We start from the raw sequence: 24,075 nt of genomic DNA, 5'->3' as shown, positions 1-24,075 counted from the left end.
AAGACATGATTATTTTTTTCCCTCCAAGGCACTTAAAAGTGTAATTCCTCCCATCCTATATCCCTTTATATTTATCCTACGTATCAAGAACTAAATGTGTCTGAGCAATGTCTCTTTATAAAATATCAATCTGGACCGTTTCATTATGTATAACAACTCCTTTAACCTTTTCAGGAATAATTTAGTTTTACATTAAAACTATTCTTAGAACATCCAATGTAAGAAATATCGTAAACGTTGACTTCAAAACTATTTAACTAATCGCTTCCTTCTCTCATAAGACAATTATGGAAAAACTAATGCTTCTCTGCAATTCAAATCAATTTGCTATTCATTTCATAAAACCTATTGATATAAATTTGACTTGTAAAATATCCCAAACTACAACTATCAACAACATACGCTAAATTTTACACGAGCAAGAGACAGTTAATTACATCTTTAGTATTAAGAATATTCAAAGCTTAAAGCCAGTACACAAGTTATTTTATCATTTCAATACGAATTTTGTAAATCTAATGTTTTGAAATACAAATTCCCGTTCACCAGAATAAAGAGTATATTCTACTGCAAACAAGCATTTGGAGTGTTGAGAGTGACCAGAATAATAAAAAATATTGCTATTTTACTAAAATGACCAGTTTAACAAAAAACACAAACATTTTATATTAAGTTTTAAGATTAAACTTGGACAAGTTAGGAAAAAGTTTTATAACAATTTAAAATGATTTTGAAATTTATAGTTTTATTGTGAATATAACCTTAATTTCGAGAGAGAGAGAGAGAGAGAGAGAGAGAGAGAGAGAGAGAGAGAGAGAGAGAGAGAGAGAGAGAGAGAGAGAGAGTATATTAGCCTTCTATTGCTTTGCAATACTACTTAAGACCTTAAATACAGTGATTCCTTTAAAAAATATGATTGTTCATACAATATGTAAAACTATTAGAAAAATAATTTTTTTTTTATAATGAAATATGAAAAATAATACTAGTACTGGGCTAAAGGGAATTTTCGGACAAACAAATTACGTCACTAATGTAAGAGGATATCAATAGTTGTGGAAAGTTGTGGCTAATTAGAGGGCTAGACTTTTTTTTCAATAATGTATATCTGTTTAAACCTTTTAAGATAACAAAGGCCTAAATACGACGTTGCCCAAAATAAACTCAATGAATTGACAGTCTCGAAAGCTAGATTAAATACTATACAGAGACAAAGATGAAAGGATTTTCATAAAGATGAAGTTATCAGTTGAAGGTTATATTCACATGGAATTAATGTACTTTAATACACAGATAGTATAATGAATTAGAATTAATTTGAATAAATTACTAAACAGATGAATAATCATAAGCTCCCACTCAAACATTTATATAACTTGTTTACGGTACTTTAAATAATTTTAAAAAGGATATGATCTAGAAGTACATTATATTCAGAGGTCCAGAGGATTTTGACACGATTTAACAGTTTAGTCAAAATCATAAAAAAAAATCTAAAGAAAAATCTTAATTGATTTTTAATACTGAATTTCCTCATTTCTCAAAAGCATTTACAATGATACATATAAAATCAATCCATCTAACATTACCAATAATAATTCCCGTTGATTATTTTAATTGATTATAGGAATCTATCATCATTCGGTAAATTCTCTAACTAGTTTTTAGGCAATAATAAACGAATGATTGTGCTACTTTGATATCAAATATTAATTAAGATAGCAATTTGAATTTTAATTAGAAAATCAATCGAGCTCATAAATGTTGATCAGGACCTTATTATCAAGTTAAATTTTGGGTGCTTAGAATTTACTAAAAAGTAAAATCACGAGTGTATTTTACAGGAAAATTACATAGAAGTAGAAACTAACTGAAATTATCCTATTGCGCACTAGAAAAACAGCAAATAAAATAGTTGTTACTTAACTGTGAATAATTAAGAATTATAACCAAATTCCTGGCTTCAAAAAAAAAAAAAGAAAAAAAAATAACTTGAAATAATCTGGCAATATCTTAATCGTAAAAATTTATATTACTTATTCACTAAATTTTGTTTTAATCTTTAATTACTGATTACTAATGAACCTAAGGGATATAAATAACTGGTAAATTAAGCATGTCAAGATATTTGTAGTATTGTTACTTTCTCATGGGGCTATTTTAATACGCCATAAGACTATGAGGACAGTTGTGAAGATTCGGTGCTCCTTTTGAAATCTGGAATCAATAAAATTATCAGGCTTTTTGTCTTCCTCCTCAACATTCTGGAATTTTTCCTGTGGTAAATCCAAGATTATTCGCTGTTGGTCTTCCTCTCTTCTTCTTGGTATCGATGGGAAAGTGTAGTTGCTGTTTAATTTCCTGTTTAGAGAACGAGGCTTTAAATAGATGTCTCTTCTTTTGATGATTCTGGTCTGAAAAAAATGAAAGATGTTAATTGCACAGTATATATTAATCATTCAAATATTTTACAGTGCATGTCAATATCAAGACACTGCTCTTAGTAAAATATCGATCGTGATAAACTATAAAAATGAAATATTCTAATGTACTAAACATAAAATCAAGGATATAATTGCAACCTAGACATGTCCATGGCATTTGTAATGGCAAAGATTACAATTGAAAGTATATCTCAAAGTGGAAAAGTATTGCCGCCTAAACAAGGAAATATTTCACTACTATAGTCGACTTTGGTGAAACACTGACTAACGGTGGTTCTCCCAACCCTTCAAATTTAGTCAAGAGGTACTTATTAAACCATAATTTCTTGTATAAAACATTCTGCTTTATACCCCATTATATATGTGGTTATACACACAATACCCATAAAATAGTTATAATAAAGCTTGTATAAACTATGGGCAAAAATTTAATTTACTGGGACCGTAACAGTTTCAAGAGTAGAATTATAATTAGTACACAAGAGAATAGTGTTGTGCAATAAACCATAACATCCTGGATAAAACATTCTACCTTACACCACAGAGGATACATGGTTAGACACTCACAATATACATAAGATAGTCATGAAAAAGACTAGCATAAATTTGGGCAAACATTGAATTTATTGGCACGGTAATGATTTTAGGTGTAGAATATTACTGAATAGAGTTCAGTGCAAATTAAAAATTGTGGTATTTTCTCGTTCCTATAACTGACAAAAGACTTGCAATTTCCTAAATTTATCAAGCAAATGTATCATTCTCATAATTGAAATAAAATACTTAATTTTCAATCAATATTGTATGGAGCCTCTATAAACTAACAAGCTCTTCTGTCATTTATTAACTTATTCAAGTGATTTTGCTGGTTAACCTTCAATTCACGAACCAGCTTATTCTACCCATATCCAACATCTTGCTTTTTTTGCTGTTAAGTACGGAAAACTTATCACACACTGATTCCCTAACCGAACCTAGATTAGTTAATTGACAAGACTATTCAACATTGTTGATTTGATTTATTGGGTATACCTCATTCATGGGCTAACCTATCTAACTATTTAAGTGAAAACTTTGTCTTACCAGAGACACGTTTTTAACAAACACAACAACAATTTATATGGAAAATATATCCAACTTCATTCAATGATTCTAAAATCCTGGGTTGGTCTAATGGAATTACTAATCCTATTAGACATTAACAAAACAATAATAATTTTTACTATCATAGTCTTTATATCACCGAATCTTTAGCAATATTTGGCATTCTCCCAGTATATAGTGTTCCTCTATATGAATCTACGTATCATGTTATATATTGTATACAACAATTTAATGAAAAACTATGGTTTAGGATTAGCCATATATCCTGTAAATCTACGAATTAATAATATGAAAAATTTGAAATCTAATTTGTATTTTTCCTAACTATTTAAACCTGTTATTTACATAAGAGAAGATAGCAGCTGTCAAACAGTTGTTACTAGTGGTAGTAGGGGGATAGCAGTGACCCCCTATTCACTCACTATCACGTCACTGATTGCAGACGGGACATCTTGGGGGTTAGGTGATAGCGGGCCAATAGGTGTAAAGAAATAACATTTGTTGTTAGGGAAAATACAAATGACTTTCAAATTTGGCATTTGTTCCAACACGAATAAAAACATTTGTTCTTTACATAAGCGACTCACACACAGGAGGGTGGACGTTCTTTTAACTGACCTTAACCTTTGACCTGGGATTACAACATCTAAGCTTGATAAGCATTCAGACACCTTGTGAGCCGTTCACTTGACAATGCCAGAGAGCTGATGGCTCGTGCAACCAAGAACAGTGAGTGGGGAACCAGACTATGACCCTGTCTAAGCTATGTATAAGGAATGTGTTTGTGAAATTACACACAGAAAAGATCCAGACGTTCAACTCCCCCTTGCAAGGAGATTGGGGATGTAATGGAACACACATGAATTCAAGCAACTAGCAACTATTGATGAGAACCAGGTGTCAGAGCTTCAGATGCTGTACCCCAAGAGAGGGGAAGATGAGAAAAGAAAAAAAAAGGCCAGTCATTCCTCATACACTCATCACAGTGTCTAACTGCGTTACCTCTGTCTTCAACCGACTGCTAATAGTCTTGTGAGGGAGGTAATGTAGCTAGATCACTTTCTGAGCAGCCACCACAGGTCATAGCGTTAAGATACCTAGGGACCTGGTGTCCTGTCTTACAGGTAATGGTGGTGAGGGTCATCTGATGCTTTCACATTCCCGTATTAACACCTACATCAAAGAGAAGTTCCTTTTGAATGCCAGGTATATGCTTATGCCCAAGATGCCATGAGCTTTCGGTCGACACCCATGTTGAGCAGAAGGGTTAATAGCTTGGATAATAACATGCCTAATCTAGGATATGCTATTTTTTGTTACTCTTCTCTTGACCCTGCCCATGCTGAAAAAGGTGTGTTTTGTTCGTGGGTGAGCTCCTCTAGTGCACTTGAGATAGCGCCCTCACAGAGACGTAATTCAGGGACACGAACCTAGGGTCTGCAACCACAATATTTTGAGTCTTGGTAACAAATTCATTGATAAGTTGAACATCACCTGCCCCCATCCCTTTGAATGGGCGATGTTGTAGAATTGGCCAAGTAATTCACTGATCCTCTTAGACAAGACCAAGTCGATAAAAAAGACAGTATAAAAAGTCTTAAAGTCTCAGTCTGATGCTTGATTCAACGGATCGTTGAATCGAGTCTCGGACTGGTTCTTCCAGGGTATGGAAAAACTTTAACTACATCCCAGGGAGGAGAATTTCACTTCCAACTGAGGACACGTTAGCTCAAAGCTCTGTATGAGCATAGATAATTCTGCTGAAGAGGAAATGTCAACTCCTTGCAGTCTAAAGATCTGGCCTGAGGCTGAGCAATAGCCTTTAACCACTGGTACTGATCACAGAGTTTTTCTTCTTGGAGATACAATAAAAATTTGGCAATCAGGGGTATAGTAGTTCTGTGTGGAGAGAGAGAACCCCCCTTCTACGACACCAACCACAAAAGATCACCCACTTTGCCTGGTAGGCAGACCTTTTTAAGGTAATCAGAGATCTGTTTTGCCACTAGTTGCGAAAACCCCCTCTGAGAGGAGGTGCTGGATAACTTCCTAGTGTGAAGTCAGAGGGATCTGCCTGTTTTGTGGTAGATCTCTACATGTGGGTGGTGTAGCAAGTCGTATAATGAAGCTTCTCAGTCAGCAGCAGCAGAAGGTTCCGGGTACCATTCTGCGTGTTGCCATAGTGGCATTATCAATGTCGATAGTTCAAGAGATGATTTCACCTTGTTGAGGAGATTCCTCATAAGACGGAACTGGGGGAATGTGTAGATGTCTAAGTTGTCACAGGGATGCTGGAATGCACCCTGGAATGCCACCTGTAGGTCTGGAACTGGCGAGTAGTGCAGCGGAAGCTTCTGGTTGAGAGAAATCGCGGACAGATCTATTGTTAGAGAACCCCACAGTCACTATCTGAGGACTTAAAGACAACTTGGATCTATCTGCCAGTCTTAAAGCTAAGATTGTCTGCCAAGAGGTTCTTCTTTCTTGGCATGAGCCAGGCTGACATGGAGATCGCGTTGTCTTCTGTCCATCACAGTATTTTGATGGCCAGATAGCAAACCCTCTGCTCGTTTATATGAGCCAATACAGTCATGTTGTCCTTCATCAACAATACCGATTGGCCTGAAAGGAGCTGTTAAAACTCTTGGATATCTAAAAATGTTGCTTTTACTCTAGGAAGTTTGGGGCATTGCAGACTAGCTTTCAGCCTAGCTAAGAATACAGCTGTCTAAGGGTTGGGTCGCAGGAGTTACGAGGCCCCATACCCAGTATGTAAGGATAAGGCTTCTAGAATAGGTTAGGTGAGGAATGTAAGGTAGGCTTGTGTTCTTGTATTTATTTCCATATTAAAATTGCCCAACGTTAAAAACAGCAAAGTTTGCAATCGATAGAAAATGGGTCTCAGAAGATAATTTACTTGAGGGAGAATGTTGTATAGAGATAACCACAGCAGATAGTTCGTAGCTGTTGTTTCACCCTCTTACTTTGGCATTACCAATAAAACTGTAAGATTATAGTTGCAGCAAAACTTGTTTATCCGCCAAATATATGTTTTTTCGCTTAACTAGCGTGTTTTCAACGAATTTGACCTTTACTTGTGCCAAAAATCAGATTTAGGGATACAGGGCCCTCCTTGATAATTCTATACAATAGTTCCGGCACTAATAACTAATATTTATTTTCTGATGAATTACTTAGGACTTTATCTAAAGCTGCCCTTTTTCTTTTTTCTTTTTTATGAGGAGGAACAGTATTTTTACGCTGTTTGTTAACCTTTCCAATCCTCGGGGACCCCCAGTGGGTAACATGGATTTTTAGGTGAGGAATGAATTAAATTATCGGTTTAAAGTACGAATAATGGCACATGTAGAATGGGTAACGAACAAGGCCACCAGCTTACCTAAACAAACCACCTAACCTAAGGTAGTAGCCTTATCCTTACCTAGCAGGGAGGGGGACCCCCTTACACAGCCATATCAAATATAAGACAGCCTAAAACCCTTTGTGTACTTATGGTAATTAGGTTGGAGGGTAAAGGCAAGCTTCAGCTTTCAGACCCATTACCCAATGCACAGTAACTTCACGAATGAATGTGCACCAATCAAATATTTTATGAGAAATTTTTAATTAATTTTCAACAAATTTATAACTTAATTCAACACCAGTATAATTAAATACAAGCAACAAATTAGATCCTATATCTAAATGAGACTTTTCAAACCAAGTTCCCTTAATAGTGGATATATAAAAACTACACCTTTTTCCACTTTTTTGTTTTTCAATGTAACATGCCTTCTGTCACACCAAAATGACAAATTCAGAGATAATTTGTATTATTCCTAACCATACAAACCTTAGCGATTTACATTCGGTATTACTTTCGGTGTAGCTGAAATGGCGAGCCATTGAGGAGGTAGGGGAGGGGTAGCTGCGCTTGTGGGGGGAGGGGGGGGGGCATGACGACGATGACCTGGCCGCGCGATGTCCTGCAGCCTCGTGACAACAAATCGCGCTGGTGCTCGCGCGATGGGCTCTGCCCTGGGTCGCGCGCGCGTGGGCGATGGCGCGCATAGGCATGGACTGGCGATGACGGGGCGCGCAGAAGGCTGGATGAGCGCTTGCGCGAAGGCGATTGTTCATCCGCGCGTGGGCGTGCAGTATCCTGCCGAAGAGCCCGTGAGGGCGATAACGTTGGGCGTGTGCAGGAGATATATCCCTAGTGCGCGGGTACACAGTGCGCATATCTGGCCGAAGTGATGGGCGTGCAGGGCGCGCATGCGCAACCTCGTGGGCGCGCGTTGGAGACTGCGCATGATGGCGAGCAGGGGAAGAGGTTACTCTCCCCACTGCGCCCAGATCCAAAGATCGTGGGCGTGCCTGGCGCGCAGGAGAACGTGGGCACGCAGAAGTGCACTGGCGATCTGGAGAGCGCTGGAGTCCCGGTGAGCGCCTGTGTGCTATCTTAGGAGATTCCAGTGCTGTGGGCTGGCGTACAGTTGCGCGCTATATCAGGACTCTCTGCAGGTGCGCGCTTGCGCACAGTAGCGCACTGAGGATCTGGAGAGCGCTGGAGGTCCGGTGAGCGCCTGTTCGCTATCTCAGAAACCTCCATAGAAGTGCGCTGGCGCGCAGGTGAGCGCTGGCGCGCAGGTGAGCGCTGGCACGCTATAACAGGAACAGTTGGTGAGCGCTTGCACGCAGGTGAGCTCTGGCGCGCTATTGCAGGAACCATTACAGGTGCGCGCTGGCTCGCAGGTGGTCGTTGGCGCGCAGTGACAGGAACAACTGCTTGTGCGCGCAGGCGCGCTAAGACAGGAACATCTGCAGCAGGATATTGTTGGCGCGCAGGGGATACCTGCCGCTTGAGGGACTTAGACACCAATTTGTGCTCACGCCCTTTATGCCCCGAAGGGACCGTTGCCCGTTTTACAACGGGATGAGAAGGCGCCTACAGCGCATCGGCAGCCAGGAACGGAGACGGCAGGTCAGCAGGTCTGGTGGGTGGAAGGTCGGCGTGCCCTTTTTAAGGACGACCTTCCACCGAAGATCGCGAACGATCTGCGGAGAGGTCCAAGGATGTAGCTGGCAGGGTCGGTGAACGATGGCGAGGTTCTTCTGCGGAGGAATGCGAAGATGATGAGCCGAAGAGGCGCCTCCTAACACCCTTGTGAGGTGAAGGAAGACCTTTACTGCGAAGGGGAAGGGGAGCTTTTCGCCTTATACGCCCTCTGGGGGCCGTGGGGTCAGCGGGCTGACCATCAGCAGTCCTCCGAAGAGGAGTCTGTGATGAACTCCCCCGAGGGGGAGAATCACCGGAAGGAGAGACCTTAGGACTTAGTTCCTCCCTCAAAGGATGTTTGGAGGGGGAACTAAGCCTTCAGCTACAGCAGCAACATCAGGAGCAGAGGTTTGAGACAACTCATCGGAAGCCTCTGCCACAACAACGTTGACGATAGACAGGATCGATCTCTGCTACCGTCGGCGACTGTTTGACAGCTGCTCCCAACTTTATCATGTTAAACAGGGCTTCCTTGGAGTGCGAACCCTGAACCCCCAAGGAAGCCCAAAGCTGTAATAAATCCTTATTAGTTACAGGCATGATAATATCCTCCTCCAGGGGAGGAGGAGGAGCTGCCTCGCTATGGGAGGCAACCCCCTCTCCCACACCCTGGGATCGGTCAACAGAACTACGGTCTACGCTACCACTCGACGGCTTCTCGGGAGAAACCGATTGAGTGGGAGCTTCAGAGGAGGTTTGGGCCACGGAAGAAGAGTCCTTGGGATTTTCCCTTAACAAAGAAACCTTTGAAGGAGAAATATCCCGTTTGGACTTCTTCTTCCGGCACCGAAAAAAACCTCTCCCAATGGGAGATAGACCACTTCCTACACTCATGACAAACCTTATCTCTATCACACTGTTGGCCCCTACAATTAAGGACACAAGGTGTGGGGATCCGTGTCAACCGCCGACATAAATGTGCCACAAGGGCGGTCAGGTAAGCCAGGACACTTATGCATAGCAGAGGCCAACTTCACATACACCCTGTCAAAGGAAAAGCAAAAGAAAGATTAGTAATGGCTGTCCAAGAGGCGAGGGTGAAAGCGGACACATCCGTCTGCCACCCAAGCCAAGAGCAAAGTGAACTCAATCACAGGTGTGTGTGTGTGTGTGGGGGAGGGGGGTAGCAAGCTACCCTCCCTACCCCCCCCACCCTTAAATAGCGGTGGGGCAGTAACCCCTCGTTAAAATTCTAATGACTCGTCATTTCGGCTATGCCGAAAGTAATTACCCATATTAAATAGCGTGGTTTGTATTTCAGTTACGGAACAATGACAAAATCTAGAAGTATACTATATTTAGAGGTCCAGAGGAAATTGACACTTAATTTAACAGTTAGTTAAAAGTTAATATCATTAAAAAAAAAAAAAAATTCTAAAGAAAAATCTCCTCCTCGTTGATATTTGTTGGGCTTAATTGATTTTTAATACTCAATTTACTAATTTCTTAAAAGCATTTACAAAGATACATATAAAATCAATCCATTTAACATCACCAATAATAATTCCCGTTGATTATTTTGGTTAGTTATAGGAATCCATCATTATTCGGTAAATTCGTATTCCCTAACTAGATTCCAGCCAATAACAAACGAATGATCATGCTACTTTGATGTCAAATAATTAAGATTGCTATTTGAATTTTAATTAGAAAATCAATCGAGGTCATAAATGTTGATCAGGACCTGATTATAAGTTATATTTTGGGTGCTTAGAATTTACTAAAAAGTAAAAACTAGTGTATTTTACAGGAAAATTACAAAGAATTAGAAACTAACCGAAATTATTTTATTACGCACTAACTTTGTAAAGATTAGGAGCAAATAAAATAGTTGTTACTTAAGTGAGGAATACTTAATGTTTATAACCAAATTCACGGCTTCCAGAAAAAACTAACTTGAAATAATCTGGCAATATCTTAATTGTAAAAATGTTATTTTCCTTAGTAAAATAAATTTTTGAATATACTTACCCGATGATCATGTAGCTGTCAACTCTGTTGCCCGACAGAAAAATCTAAGGTCGGGATACGCCAGCGATCGCTATACAGGTGGGGGTGTACACAACAGCGCCATCTGTCGAGTAGGTACTCAGGTACTTCTTGTCAACAAGAACTCAATTTTCTCCTCGGTCCACTGGTTCTCTATGGGGAGGAAGGGAGGGTCCTTAAATTCATGATCATCGGGTAAGTATATTCAAAAATTTATTTTACTAAGGAAAATAACATTTTTCAATATTAATCTTACCCGATGATCATGTAGCTGATTCACACCCAGGGGGGTGGGTGGAGACCAGCATACACGTTAACATTAGAAGCTAAGTATCCCGTATTTCATTTTAGCAGTTATTCAAAATAACAAACATAAAATAAATAAGTACCTGGTAAGGAAGTCGACTTGAACCATTACTATGCCTTTTTAAGTACGTCTTCCTTACTGAGCCTAGCGATCCTCTTAGGATGCTGAGCGACTCCTAGGTGCTGAAGTATGAAGGGCTGCAACCCATACTAAAGGACCTCATCACAACCTCTAATCTAGGCGCTTCTCAAGAAAGAATTTGACCACCCGCCAAATCAACCAGGATGCGGAAGGCTTCTTAGCCTTCCGTACAACCCAAAAACAACAATAAAAAGCATTTCAAGAGAAAGATTAAAAAAGGTTATGGGATTATGGGAATGTAGTGGTTGAGCCCTCACCTACTACTGCACTCGCTGCTACGAATGGTCCCAGGGTGTAGCAGTTCTCGTAAAGAGACTGGACATCTTTGAGGTAAAATGATGCGAACACTGACTTGCTTCTCCAATAGGTTGCATCCATAACACTCTGCAGAGAACGGTTCTGTTTGAAGGCCACTGAAGTAGCGACAGCTCTAACTTCATGTGTCCTTACCTTCAGCAAAGCATGGTCTTCTTCCTTCAGATGAGAATGGGCCTCTCTAATCAAAAGCCTGATGTAATAAGAAACTGCGTTCTTAGACATCGGTAAAGCAGGTTTCTTGATAGAACACCATAAAGCTTCTGATTGTCCTCGTAATGGCTTTGTACGTCTTAAATAGTACTTAAGAGCTCTTACTGGGCAAAGTACTCTCTCTTGTTCGTTACCAACCAAGTTGGACAGGCTTGGGATCTCGAACGACTTGGGCCAAGGACGAGAAGGAAGCTCGTTTTTAGCTAAAAAACCAAGCTGCAAGGAACATGTAGCCGTTTCAGATGTAAAACCTATGTTCCTGCTGAAGGCGTGAATCTCACTGACTCTTTTAGTTGTTGCTAAGCAAACGAGGAAAAGAGTCTTTAATGTGAGATCCTTAAAAGAGGCTGATTGAAGCGGTTCGAACCTTGCTGACATCAGGAATCTTAAAACCACGTCTAGGTTCCAGCCTGGTGTGGCTAACCGACGCTCCTTTGAGGTCTCAAAAGACTTAAGGAGGTCCTGTAGATCTTTGTTGGTGGAAAGATCTAAGCCTCTGTGGCGGAAGACTGCTGCCAACATGCTTCTGTAACCTTTGATCGTAGGAGCTGATAGGGATCTTACATTCCTTAGATGTAAAAGGAAGTCAGCTATCTGCGTTACAGAGGTACTGGTTGAGGAAACTGCATTCGCCTTGCACCAGCTTCGGAAGACTTCCCATTTTGACTGGTAGACCTTGAGAGTGGATGTCCTCCTTGCTCTGGCAATCGCTCTGGCTGCCTCCTTCGAAAAGCCTCTAGCTCTTGAGAGTCTTTCGATAGTCTGAAGGCAGTCAGACGAAGAGCGTGGAGGCTTGGGTGTACCTTCTTTACGTGCGGCTGACGCAGAAGGTCCACTCTTAGAGGAAGAGTCCTGGGAACGTCCACTAGCCATTGCAGTACCTCGGTGAACCATTCTCTCGCAGGCCAGAGGGGAACAACCAACGTCAACCGTGTCCCTTCATGAGAGGCGAACTTCTGCAGTACCTTGTTGACAATCTTGAACGGAGGGAACGCATACAGGTCTAGATGGGACCAATCCAGAAGAAAGGCATCTACGTGAACTGCTGCTGGGTCCGGAATCGGTGAACAATAAATCGGGAGCCTCTTGGTCATCGAGGTAGCGAATAGATCTATGGTGGGTTGACCCCACAGGGCCCATAGTCTGCTGCAAACATTCTTGTGAAGGGTCCACTCTGTGGGGATGACCTGACCCTTCCGGCTGAGGCGATCTGCCATGACATTCATGTCGCCTTGAATGAACCTCGTTACCAGCGAAATCTTTCGATCTCTTGACCAAGTGAGGAGGTCCCTTGCGATCTCGAACAACTTCCTCGAATGAGTCCCTCCTTGCTTGGAGATGTACGCCAAGCCTGTAGTGTTGTCGGAGTTCACCTCCACCACCTTGCCTAGAAGGAGGGACTTGAAGTTTCTCAAGGCCAGATGAACTGCCAAAAGCTCCTTGCAGTTGATGTGAAGTGTTCTTTGCTCCTGATTCCACGTGCCCGAGCATTCCCGTCCGTCCAGTGTCGCACCCCAGCCCGTGTCCGATGCGTCCGAGAAGAGAAGGTGGTCGGGGGTCTGAACAGCCAATGGTAGACCTTCCTTGAGAAGAATGCTGTTCTTCCACCACGTCAGTGCAGACCTCATCTCTTCGGATATAGGAACTGAGACCGCTTCTAGCGTCATGTCCTTTTTCCAGTGAGCAGCTAGATGATACTGAAGGGGGCGGAGGTGGAGTCTCCCTAACTCGATGAACTGGGCCAGCGATGAAAGTGTCCCTGTTAGACTCATCCACTGCCTGACTGAACATCGGTTCCTTCTCAGCATGCTCTGGATGCATTCTTGGGCTTGACTGATCCTGGGGGCCGACGGAAAAGCCCGAAAAGCTCGACTCTGAATCTCCATACCTAGATAGACAATGGTTTGGGATGGGACGAGTTGGGACTTCTCTATATTGACCAGGAGACCCAATTCCTTGGTCAGATCCATAGTCCATCTGAGATTCTCCACACAGCGACGACTTGACGGAGCTCTTAAAAGCCAGTCGTCCAAATAGAGGGAGGCTCTGATGTCTGCCAAGTGAAGGAATTTGGCAATATTCCTCATCAGTTTGGTAAACACAAGAGGTGCCGTGCTTAGGCCAAAGCACAGGGCTTGGAACTGGTACACGACCTTTCCAAAGACGAACCTTAGGAAAGGTTGGGAGTCTGGATGGACGGGGACATGAAAGTACGCGTCTTTTAGGTCTAACGAGACCATCCAGTCTTCCTTCCTGACCGATGCTAGAACCGACTTCGTCGTCTCCATTGTGAACGTCTGCTTGGTGACAAAAGCATTGAGAGCACTGACGTCCAGCACCGGTCTCCAGCCTCCTGTCTTCTTCGCTACCAGGAAGAGACGGTTGTAGAAGCCCGGGGATTGATGGTCCCGGACTATGACTACCGCTCCCTTTTGTAGCAAGAGAGACACCTCTTGCTGCAAAGCTAGCCTCTTGTCCTCCTCCTTGTAGTTGGGAGAGAGGTTGATGGGAGTAGTTGCTAGAGGGGGATTGAGCCAGAACGGAATCCTAAACCCCTCTCTTAGCAACTTCACAGACTGAGCGTCTGCACCTCTGCTCTCCCAAGCCTGCCAGTAGTTCTTGAGCCTGGCTCCCACTGCTGTCTGGAGAGGAAGGCAGTCAGATTCTGCCTTTTGAGGACTTGGAACCCTTCTTCTTTTTGCCACGATGACTGTCGGCACGGGTACCTCCTCTGCTGGAGGTTCTGCCACGAAAGGGCGGGATGAACCTAGATGCTGGTGTGTCCATCCTAGGTCTAGGCACGGAAGGTAAAGAGACTTTACGTGCAGAAAAAGCCACTAGGTCATGGGTATCCTTCTGGATCAACGAGGCAGCAATCCCCTTGATCAGCTCTTCCGGAAAGAGACACTTGGAAAGCGGAGCAAACATCAACTCCGACTTCTGGCATGGTGTGATCCCCGCAGACAAGAAGGAGCAAAGATGATCTCTCTTCTTAAGCACTCCAGACACGTACGAAGCCGCAAGCTCACCAGACCCATCCCGAATGGCTTTGTCCATGCTAGACATGATAAGCATGGCAGAGTCCTTATCTGAAGGGGAAGTCTTTCTGCTTAACGCTCCCAAACACCAGTCGAGGAAGTTGAAGATCTCAAAAGCACGAAAAACTCCCTTCAACAGATGGTCCATGTCAGAAAAGGACCAGCAAATCTTAGATCGTCTCATAGCCAGCCTGCGGGGAGAGTCAACCAGACTTGAGAAGTCGCCCTGGGCAGAGGCAGGAACTCCCAAGCCGGGTTCCTCTCCCGTGGCATACCAGACGCTAGATTTGGAAGCAAGCTTGGTAGGCGGAAAGATGAAGGCAGTCTTCCCCAGTTGCTTCTTGGACTGCAACCACTCTCCCAGTACCCTCAAAGCTCTCTTGGATGAGCGCGCGAGTACGAGTTTCGTGAAGGCAGGAGCTGCTGACTGCATGCCTAAAGCGAACTCGGAGGGAGGTGAGCGCGGGGTTGCAGACACAAACTGTTCCGGATACAGTTCCCTAAACAGTGCAAGGACTTTCCTAAAGTCTAAGGAGGGAGGCGTAGACTTGGGTTCTTCAATGTCGGAGTGCGGATCGTCCAAATGCGCAGCTTCGTCGTCATCAGATACTCCATCATCCGAATGCTGAGGAGGAAGTGGCAAAGGTGGAGCAGAAAGCTGAACGGCTGAATCCGGCAGCACGGGTGCATGCGTAGCTGCACCGGATCCAACATCATGCCACTGCTGGTCAGTCTGCGAGCTAGCAACAACAAAAGCGGAGTGCTGGTGCGTGGGAGGGACTGCCGTGGGTTGCGGAGCATGCCGCATTGCGTCAAAACACGGCAGCTTGACAGCACCTTCCCACTGCTGATGCGGTAGCTCACGCATGTCAACGGAGGGTGCAGCATGAACATGCGTCTGGCAGGATCGACTGCGCATCGGCGGTGGAGCTCTCACAGGTGGAGTGTGGGAGCAGGCAGCCGCAGTATCTGCTGAGCGCACAACCGTGGCAGGTTGTAGGTTAACAGGTGCAGTGTCAACCTTCTCAGCACGATACTCCTGCATGAAGGAAGCAAGCTGAGACTGCATAGTCTGCAGCATGGACCACTTAGGGTCTACCGTGGTTGGTGCGGCAACAGACGGAGTGATTGCCTGCTGCGGAACCACTCTACCTCTCTTGGGAGGTGTGCAGTCTTCGGAAGACTGCGGCGAGTCCGAACTGACCCAGTGGCTACACCTGGGCCGTTGGACTCGCTCGGAAGGGACCTTACGCTTGAGAGGTCGTGAGACCTTGGTCCAACGTTTCTTCCTAGAAACTTCTTCCACAGACGAGGAATGAGGGGGCTCACTCGTCCGTTTGTGGATGGGACGATCTCTGACAAATACGTCCGCAACCACTGAGGGTACATCCGTACGCTGATCAAGGCCTGTCGAACCCTTTGGTCCTTCGACATTGCTTCTCCCCTGGGCTTGGGAGCTTGCAAGAGGTCCCGGACTGGGAGGACGACTGGCACGAACAGATGTACCCTCATGCGCAACACTGACACTGACACTTTTCACTTCACTTGCACTCACTACACTTCCCACTGCACTTTGCGCTTTCAACTCTTTGACATCGGCCAAAAGTTGATTCCGGTCATTAGCTAATGACTCCACTCTGTCACCAAGAGCCTGAATGGCACGCATCATGTCCACCATGGAGGGTTGAGCACTAGTAGCAGGTTCGGGAGTCACCACTACAGGGGAAGGAAAAGGTTGAGGGGCATGGGGAGAGGAAAAATCAAACGAGCGAGAAGAACTCCTCCTGATCCTATCCTTCTCTAGCCTACGTGCATTCTTTAGGAATTCGTTAAAATCGAATTCCGAAAGCCCAGCGCATTCCTCACATCGATCTTCCAATTGACAGGATTTACCCCTACAATTGGAACAAACGGTGTGAGGATCTATGGAGGCCTTCGGAAGACGCCTAGAACAAGCCCTAACGCTACACTGCCTGTACTTAGGGACTTGAGAATGGTCAGACATCTTGAATTCTTGAATTAGCCAAGGGGGAAATCCAAAATCTAGCAAAGTTCATTAACAATTAATCCAAATCTAATCAAAAAGCTTGATAAGCTAATGATAAAAGTTCCTGAATAGCGAAAGCTAAAATCTAGAGCGAATACATCACCAAAATCGTGAAACAACTCCAGAAACAACAGCGTATCCAAGTAGGTCTTGCCGGTGGCACGACAGAGGAAAAATTGAGTTCTTGTTGACAAGAAGTACCTGAGTACCTACTCGACAGATGGCGCTGTTGTGTACACCCCCACCTGTATAGCGATCGCTGGCGTATCCCGACCTTAGATTTTTCTGTCGGGCAACAGAGTTGACAGCTACATGATCATCGGGTAAGATTAATATTGAAAAATTTATATTACTTATTTACTGTATTTTGTTTTAATCTTTAATTACTGATTACTATTGACCCTACAGTAAGCATGTCAAGATATTTGTGGTATTGTTACTTTCTCATGGGGCTATTTTAATACTCCATAAAAGACTTTGAGGACAGTTGTGAAGATTCGGTGCTCCTTTTGAAATCTGGAATCAAAATGATCAGGCTTTTTGTCTTCCTCCTCAACATTCTGGAATTTTTCCTGTGGTAAATCCAAGATTCTTCGCTGTTGGTCTTCTTCTCTTCTTCTTGGTATCGATGGGAAAGTGTAGCTGCTGTTTAATTTCCTGTTTAGAGCACGAGGCTTTAAATAGATCTCTTCTTTTGATGATTTTGGTCTGAAAAAAATGAAAGATGTTAATTGCACAGTATATATTAGTCATTCAAATATTTTACAGTGCATGTCAACATCAAGACTATGCTCTTAGTAAAATATTGATCGTGATAAACTATTAACAAAATATTCTAATGTATTAAAAATAAAATTAAAGATATAATTGCAACCTAGACATGTCCATGGCATTTATAATGGCAAAGATTACAACTGAAAGCATATCTCAAAAGTGGAAAAGTATTGCCGCCTAAACAAGGAAATATTTCGCTACTATACTCGACTGACTGGCCTTTGGTAAAACACTGACAAATGGTAGTTCACCCAATCCTTCAATTTTAGTAAAGAGGTACTTATTAAACCATAATTTCCTGTATAAAACATTCTGCTTTATATCCCAAAAGATAAGTGGTTAGACACACACTACCCATAAAATAGTTATAATAAAGCTTGTATAAACTATGGGCAAAAATTGTATTTACTGGGACCGTAACAGTTTCAGGAGTAGAATTATAATTAGTACACAAGAGTATAGTTGTGCAATAAACCATAACATCCTGGATAAAACATTCTACCTTACACCACAGAGGATACATGGTTAGACACGCACAATATACTGAAGATAGTCATGAAAAAGACTAGTATAAATTTGGACAAACATTAAATTTATTGGCAGGGTAATGATTTCAGGTGTAGAATATTATTGAATAGAGAAAGTTCAGTGCAAATTAAAAATTGTGGTATTTTCTCGTTCCTATAACTGACAAAAGACTTGCAATTTCCTAAATTTATCAAGCAAATGTATCATTCTCATAATTTAAATTGAATACTTAATTTTCAATCAATATTGTATGGAGCCTCTATAAAATAACAAGCTCTTCTATCATTTATTAACTTATTCAAATTTTGCTGGTTAACCTTTAATTCATGAACCAGCTGATTCTACCCATCTCCAACATCTTGCTTCTTTTGCCCTAAGTACGGAAAACTTATCACACACCGATTCCCTAACCTGACCTAGATTAGTTAATTGACGAGCTTATTCAACATTGTTGGTTTGATTTATCGGGTATACCTCAACCATGGACTAACCTATCTAACTATTTCACTGAAAACCTTGTCTTACCAGAGACACGTTTTTAACAAACACAACAACAATTTATATGGAAAATCTATCCAACTTCATTCAATGATTATAAAATCCTGGGTTGGTCTAATGGAATTACTAATACTATTTGACATTATCAAAACAACAATAATTTTTACTATTTTAGTCTTTATATCACCGAATCTTTAGCAATATTTTGCATTCTCCCAGTATATAGTGTTCCTTTGTATGAATCTAAGGATCATGTTATATATTGCATACAATAATTTAATGAAAAACCATGGTTTAGGATAAGCCATATATCCTGTAAATCTACGAAATAATATGAAAAATTTGAAATTTAATTTGTATTTTTCCTAACTATTTAAACCTGTTATTTACATAGGAGAAGATAGCAGCTGTCAACCAGTTGTTACTAGTGGTAGCAGGGGGAAGCACTGACCCCCTACTCACTCATTATGACGTCAATGATTGCAGGCGGGACATCTTGGGGGTTAGGTGATAGCGGACCAATAGGTGTAAAGAAATAACACTTGTTGTTAGGGAAAATACAAATGACTTTCAAATTTGGCATTTGTTCCTACAAGAATACAAACCTTTGTTTTTTGCATAGGCGACTCACACACAGGAGGGTGGAAGTTCTTTTAACTGACCTTAACCTTTGACCTGGGATTGCAACATCTAAGCTTGATAAGCATTCAGACACCTTGTGAGTCGTTCACTTGACAATGCCAGAGGGCTGATGGCTCGTGCAACCAAGAACAGAGAGTGGGGAACCAGACTATGACCCTGTCTAAGCTATGTAAAAGGAATGTGTTTGTGAAACTACACACAGAAAAGATCCAGACGTTCCAACACTCCCTTGCAAGGAGATTGGGGATGTAATGGAACACACATGAATTCAAACAACTAGCAACTATTGATGAGAACCAGGTGTCAGAGCTTCAGATGCTGTACCCCAAGAGAGGGGAAGATGAGAAAAAAAAGGCCAGTCATTCCTTATACAGTACACTCATCACAGAGTCTAACTGCGTTACCTCTGTCTTCAACCGACTGCTAATAGTCTTGTGAGGGAGGTAATGTAGCTACATCACTTTCTGAGCAGCCACCACAGGTCATAGCGTTAAGATACCTTGGGACCTGAGTGTCCTGTCTTACAGGTAATGGGTGGCGAGGGTCATCTGATGCTTTCACATTCACGTATTAACATCTACATCAAAGAGAAGTTCCTTTTGAATGCCAGGTATATCTTATGCCCCAGATGTCATGAGCTTTCGGTCGACACCCATGTCGAGCAGAAGGGTTAATAGCTTGGATAATAACATGCCTAAACTAGGATATGTTACTCTTCTCTTGACCCTGCCCATGCTTAAAAAGAGGTGTTTTGTTCGTGGGTGAGCTCCTCTAGTGCACTTGAGATAGCGCCCTCACAGGACATAATTCAGGAAGGACACGAACCTAGGGTTCGCAACCAGAAAATTTTGAGTCTTGGTAACAAATTCATTGATAAGTTGAACATCACCTGCCCCCATCCCTTTGAATGGGCGATGATGTAGAATGGACGATGTAATTCACTGATCCTCTTAGACAAGACCAAGTCGATAAGAAAGACAGTATAAAGAGTCTAAAGTCTCAGTCTGATGCTTGATTCAACGGATCGTTGAATTGTGCCTCGGACTGGTTCTTCCAGGCTATGGAAAAACTTCTAACTACATCCCAGGGAGGAGAATTTCACTTCCGACTGAGGACACATTAGCTCAAAACTCTGTATGAGCATATATAATTCTGCTGAAGAGGAAATGTCAACTCCTTTCAGTAAAAATCTGGCTCGAGGCTGAGCAATAGCCTTTAACCACTGATACTGATCAGAGTTTTTCTTCTTGGAGATACAATAAAAATTTAGCAATCAGGGGTATAGTAGCTCTGAGTGGAGAGAGAGACCAACCACAAAAGATCACCCACTTTGCCTGGTAGGCAGACCTTTTTAAGGTAATCCGAAATCTGTTTTGCCACTGGTTGTGAAAACCCCTTCGGAGAGGAGGTGCTGGATAACTTTCAAGTGTGAAGTCATAGGGATCTGCCTGTCTTGTGGTAGATCTCTACATGTGGTTGGTGTAGCAAGTCGTATAATGAAACTTCTCAGTCAGCAGCAGCAAAGGTTCCGGATACCATTCTGCGTGTTGCCATAGTGGCATTATCAATGTCGATAGATCAAGAGATGATTTCACCTTGTTGAGGAGATTCCTCATGAGGCAGAACTTGGGGAATGTGTAGATGTCTAGGTTGTCACAGGGATGCTGGAATACACCATGGAATGCCGCCTGTAGATCTGGAACTGGCCAGTAATACACCGGAAGCTTCTGGTTAGGAGAAATCGCCGACAGATCTATTGTTAAGAGAACCCCACAGTCGCTATCTGAAGACTTATAGCCAACTTGGATCCATCCACCAGAGTCTTACAGCTAAGATTGTCTGTCAAGAGGTTCTTCTTTCTTGGCATGAGCCAGGCTGACATGGAGATCGCATTGTCTACTATCCATCACAGTATTTTGATGGCCAGATAGCAAACCTCTGTGAAACAGTACCTTATTGCTCTTTTATATGAGCCAATACAGTCATGATGTCCTTCATCAACAATACCGATTGGCCTGGAAGGAGCTGTTAAAACTCTTGGATATCGAAAAATGACAAATACATAGATAATTTATATTTTTCCTAACTATACAAACCTTAGCTATTTAAATAGGGTATTACTTTCGGCGTAGCTGAAATGACGAGCCATTGGAATTTTAACGGTAGGGGAGGGGTAGCTAGCTACCCCTCCCCCCATACACACCGGTGAACTAGTTCACTTTGCTTAGAGGTAGGACTTCCCGGGGGACAGGGCTGGTGGGCAAGTTTGATTAAATAGCTAAGGTTTGTATGGTTAGGAAAAATACAAATTATCTATGAATTTATCATTTGTTCCGTAACCGAAATACAAACCATGCTATTTAAATAGGGTGACAACCATAAGAAAGGGTGGTAAGTCCCAGCCGTTACTGGCTTTTGGCTTTTGCCCGGGGAATCCGTATCCAAGTGTGTAGAACTCGAGATAAGGAGTCCCTGCACCTCACAAGTACCTTGCTCTGCAAGGACCGCGGCCTACGTAAGCGTGAGTGTGAAGGAATGAAGTGTGACTCGTCCTAGGAAGTTGACCTGGAGTCCATTGGATGGAATTCTAGGTTAGGACGTTCCCAATACCACCTCGTAAGGGTATGGGGGACGCGACTGTATTATCTTAATACTAGGAACACAAGGAAGCATGGTTTACCTGCAGGGGTTTGAAGTCAGCTGTGCAGAGAACCCAGGATGCTGCTTTCCCCAAGGGGATGGTGAAGAAAAGAATAAGGGCCAGGCATATCTTTTCATTCATGCAGACTAAAACCGGGTAACAATGCCCTCAACCTTCTGCTGCTTGTCCATTAAGGAGCCTGAGGTTTAAACCAGCTGTAGTGCAGCCACCACAGGGCCGATAGAGAATGTATCAAGCCTCCTGTGGGTCACGTCCTGCAGGTAGTGGGCTGTGAAGGTCGTTTGACGCTTCCAAAACCCTGCTTGTAGAACCTGCGTCACTGAGTAGCTTCTCTTGAATGCCAGGGACGAAGCGATGCCTCTGACATCATGTGCTCTAGGGCGACGTGACGGAGGAGGGTATGGATTCAGGGAATGGTGGATGACCCTGCGAATCCATGCTGAGATAGTGTTCTTAGTGACCCTCCTCTTCGTCCTTCCTATGCTCACAAACAATGCTTGCACTCGAGGACGAATTGCAGCCGTTCTCTTAAGATAGAGCCTCAGACTCCTTACTGGGCACAGTCTTACAGCTAAGATTGTCTGTCAAGAGGTTCTTCTTTCTTGGCATGAGCCAGGCTGACATGGAGATCGCATTGTCTACTATCCATCACAGTATTTTGATGGCCAGATAGCAAACCTCTGTGAAACAGTACCTTATTGCTCTTTTATATGAGCCAATACAGTCATGATGTCCTTCATCAACAATACCGATTGGCCTGGAAGGAGCTGTTAAAACTCTTGGATATCGAAAAATGACAAATACATAGATAATTTATATTTTTCCTAACTATACAAACCTTAGCTATTTAAATAGGGTATTACTTTCGGCGTAGCTGAAATGACGAGCCATTGGAATTTTAACGGTAGGGGAGGGGTAGCTAGCTACCCCTCCCCCCATACACACCGGTGAACTAGTTCACTTTGCTTAGAGGTAGGACTTCCCGGGGGACAGGGCTGGTGGGCAAGTTTGATTAAATAGCTAAGGTTTGTATGGTTAGGAAAAATACAAATTATCTATGAATTTATCATTTGTTCCGTAACCGAAATACAAACCATGCTATTTAAATAGGGTGACAACCATAAGAAAGGGTGGTAAGTCCCAGCCGTTACTGGCTTTTGGCTTTTGCCCGGGGAATCCGTATCCAAGTGTGTAGAACTCGAGATAAGGAGTCCCTGCACCTCACAAGTACCTTGCTCTGCAAGGACAGCGGCCTACGTAAGCGTGAGTGTGAAGGAATGAAGTGTGACTCGTCCTAGGAAGTTGACCTGGAGTCCATTGGATGGAATTCTAGGTTAGGACGTTCCCAATACCACCTCGTAAGGGTATGGGGGACGCGACTGTATTATCTTAATACTAGGAACACAAGGAAGCATGGTTTACCTGCAGGGGTTTGAAGTCAGCTGTGCAGAGAACCCAGGATGCTGCTTTCCCCAAGGGGATGGTGAAGAAAAGAATAAGGGCCAGGCATATCTTTTCATTCATGCAGACTAAAACCGGGTAACAATGCCCTCAACCTTCTGCTGCTTGTCCATTAAGGAGCCTGAGGTTTAAACCAGCTGTAGTGCAGCCACCACAGGGCCGATAGAGAATGTATCAAGCCTCCTGTGGGTCACGTCCTGCAGGTAGTGGGCTGTGAAGGTCGTTTGACGCTTCCAAAACCCTGCTTGTAGAACCTGCGTCACTGAGTAGCTTCTCTTGAATGCCAGGGACGAAGCGATGCCTCTGACATCATGTGCTCTAGGGCGACGTGACGGAGGAGGGTATGGATTCAGGGAATGGTGGATGACCCTGCGAATCCATGCTGAGATAGTGTTCTTAGTGACCCTCCTCTTCGTCCTTCCTATGCTCACAAACAATGCTTGCACTCGAGGACGAATTGCAGCCGTTCTCTTAAGATAGAGCCTCAGACTCCTTACTGGGCACAGTCTTACAGCTAAGATTGTCTGTCAAGAGGTTCTTCTTTCTTGGCATGAGCCAGGCTGACATGGAGATCGCATTGTCTACTATCCATCACAGTATTTTGATGGCCAGATAGCAAACCTCTGTGAAACAGTACCTTATTGCTCTTTTATATGAGCCAATACAGTCATGATGTCCTTCATCAACAATACCGATTGGCCTGGAAGGAGCTGTTAAAACTCTTGGATATCGAAAAATGACAAATACATAGATAATTTATATTTTTCCTAACTATACAAACCTTAGCTATTTAAATAGGGTATTACTTTCGGCGTAGCTGAAATGACGAGCCATTGGAATTTTAACGGTAGGG

General features: G+C 42.9%; 1 long non-coding RNA gene across 1 annotated transcript in view; it reads right to left on the bottom strand.

Annotated features, from left to right (window-relative positions):
* Positions 1-1,656: 1,656 nt before the first annotated feature.
* The window catches only part of LOC137652399 (uncharacterized), a 39,675-nt gene continuing 17,256 nt past the window's right edge, over positions 1,657-24,075 (bottom strand). The window contains exon 2 of the long non-coding RNA XR_011046271.1: positions 1,657-2,414. This is a non-coding gene — a long non-coding RNA (uncharacterized lncRNA). The remainder of the gene's footprint in view (positions 2,415-24,075) is intronic.

This window comes from Palaemon carinicauda, chromosome 13 (genome assembly GCF_036898095.1).
Source record: "Palaemon carinicauda isolate YSFRI2023 chromosome 13, ASM3689809v2, whole genome shotgun sequence".
NCBI lineage: Eukaryota > Metazoa > Arthropoda > Malacostraca > Decapoda > Palaemonidae > Palaemon > Palaemon carinicauda.
Note: the sequence above shows the minus strand (reverse complement) of the source record. Positions and strands in the feature narration are given on the sequence as shown.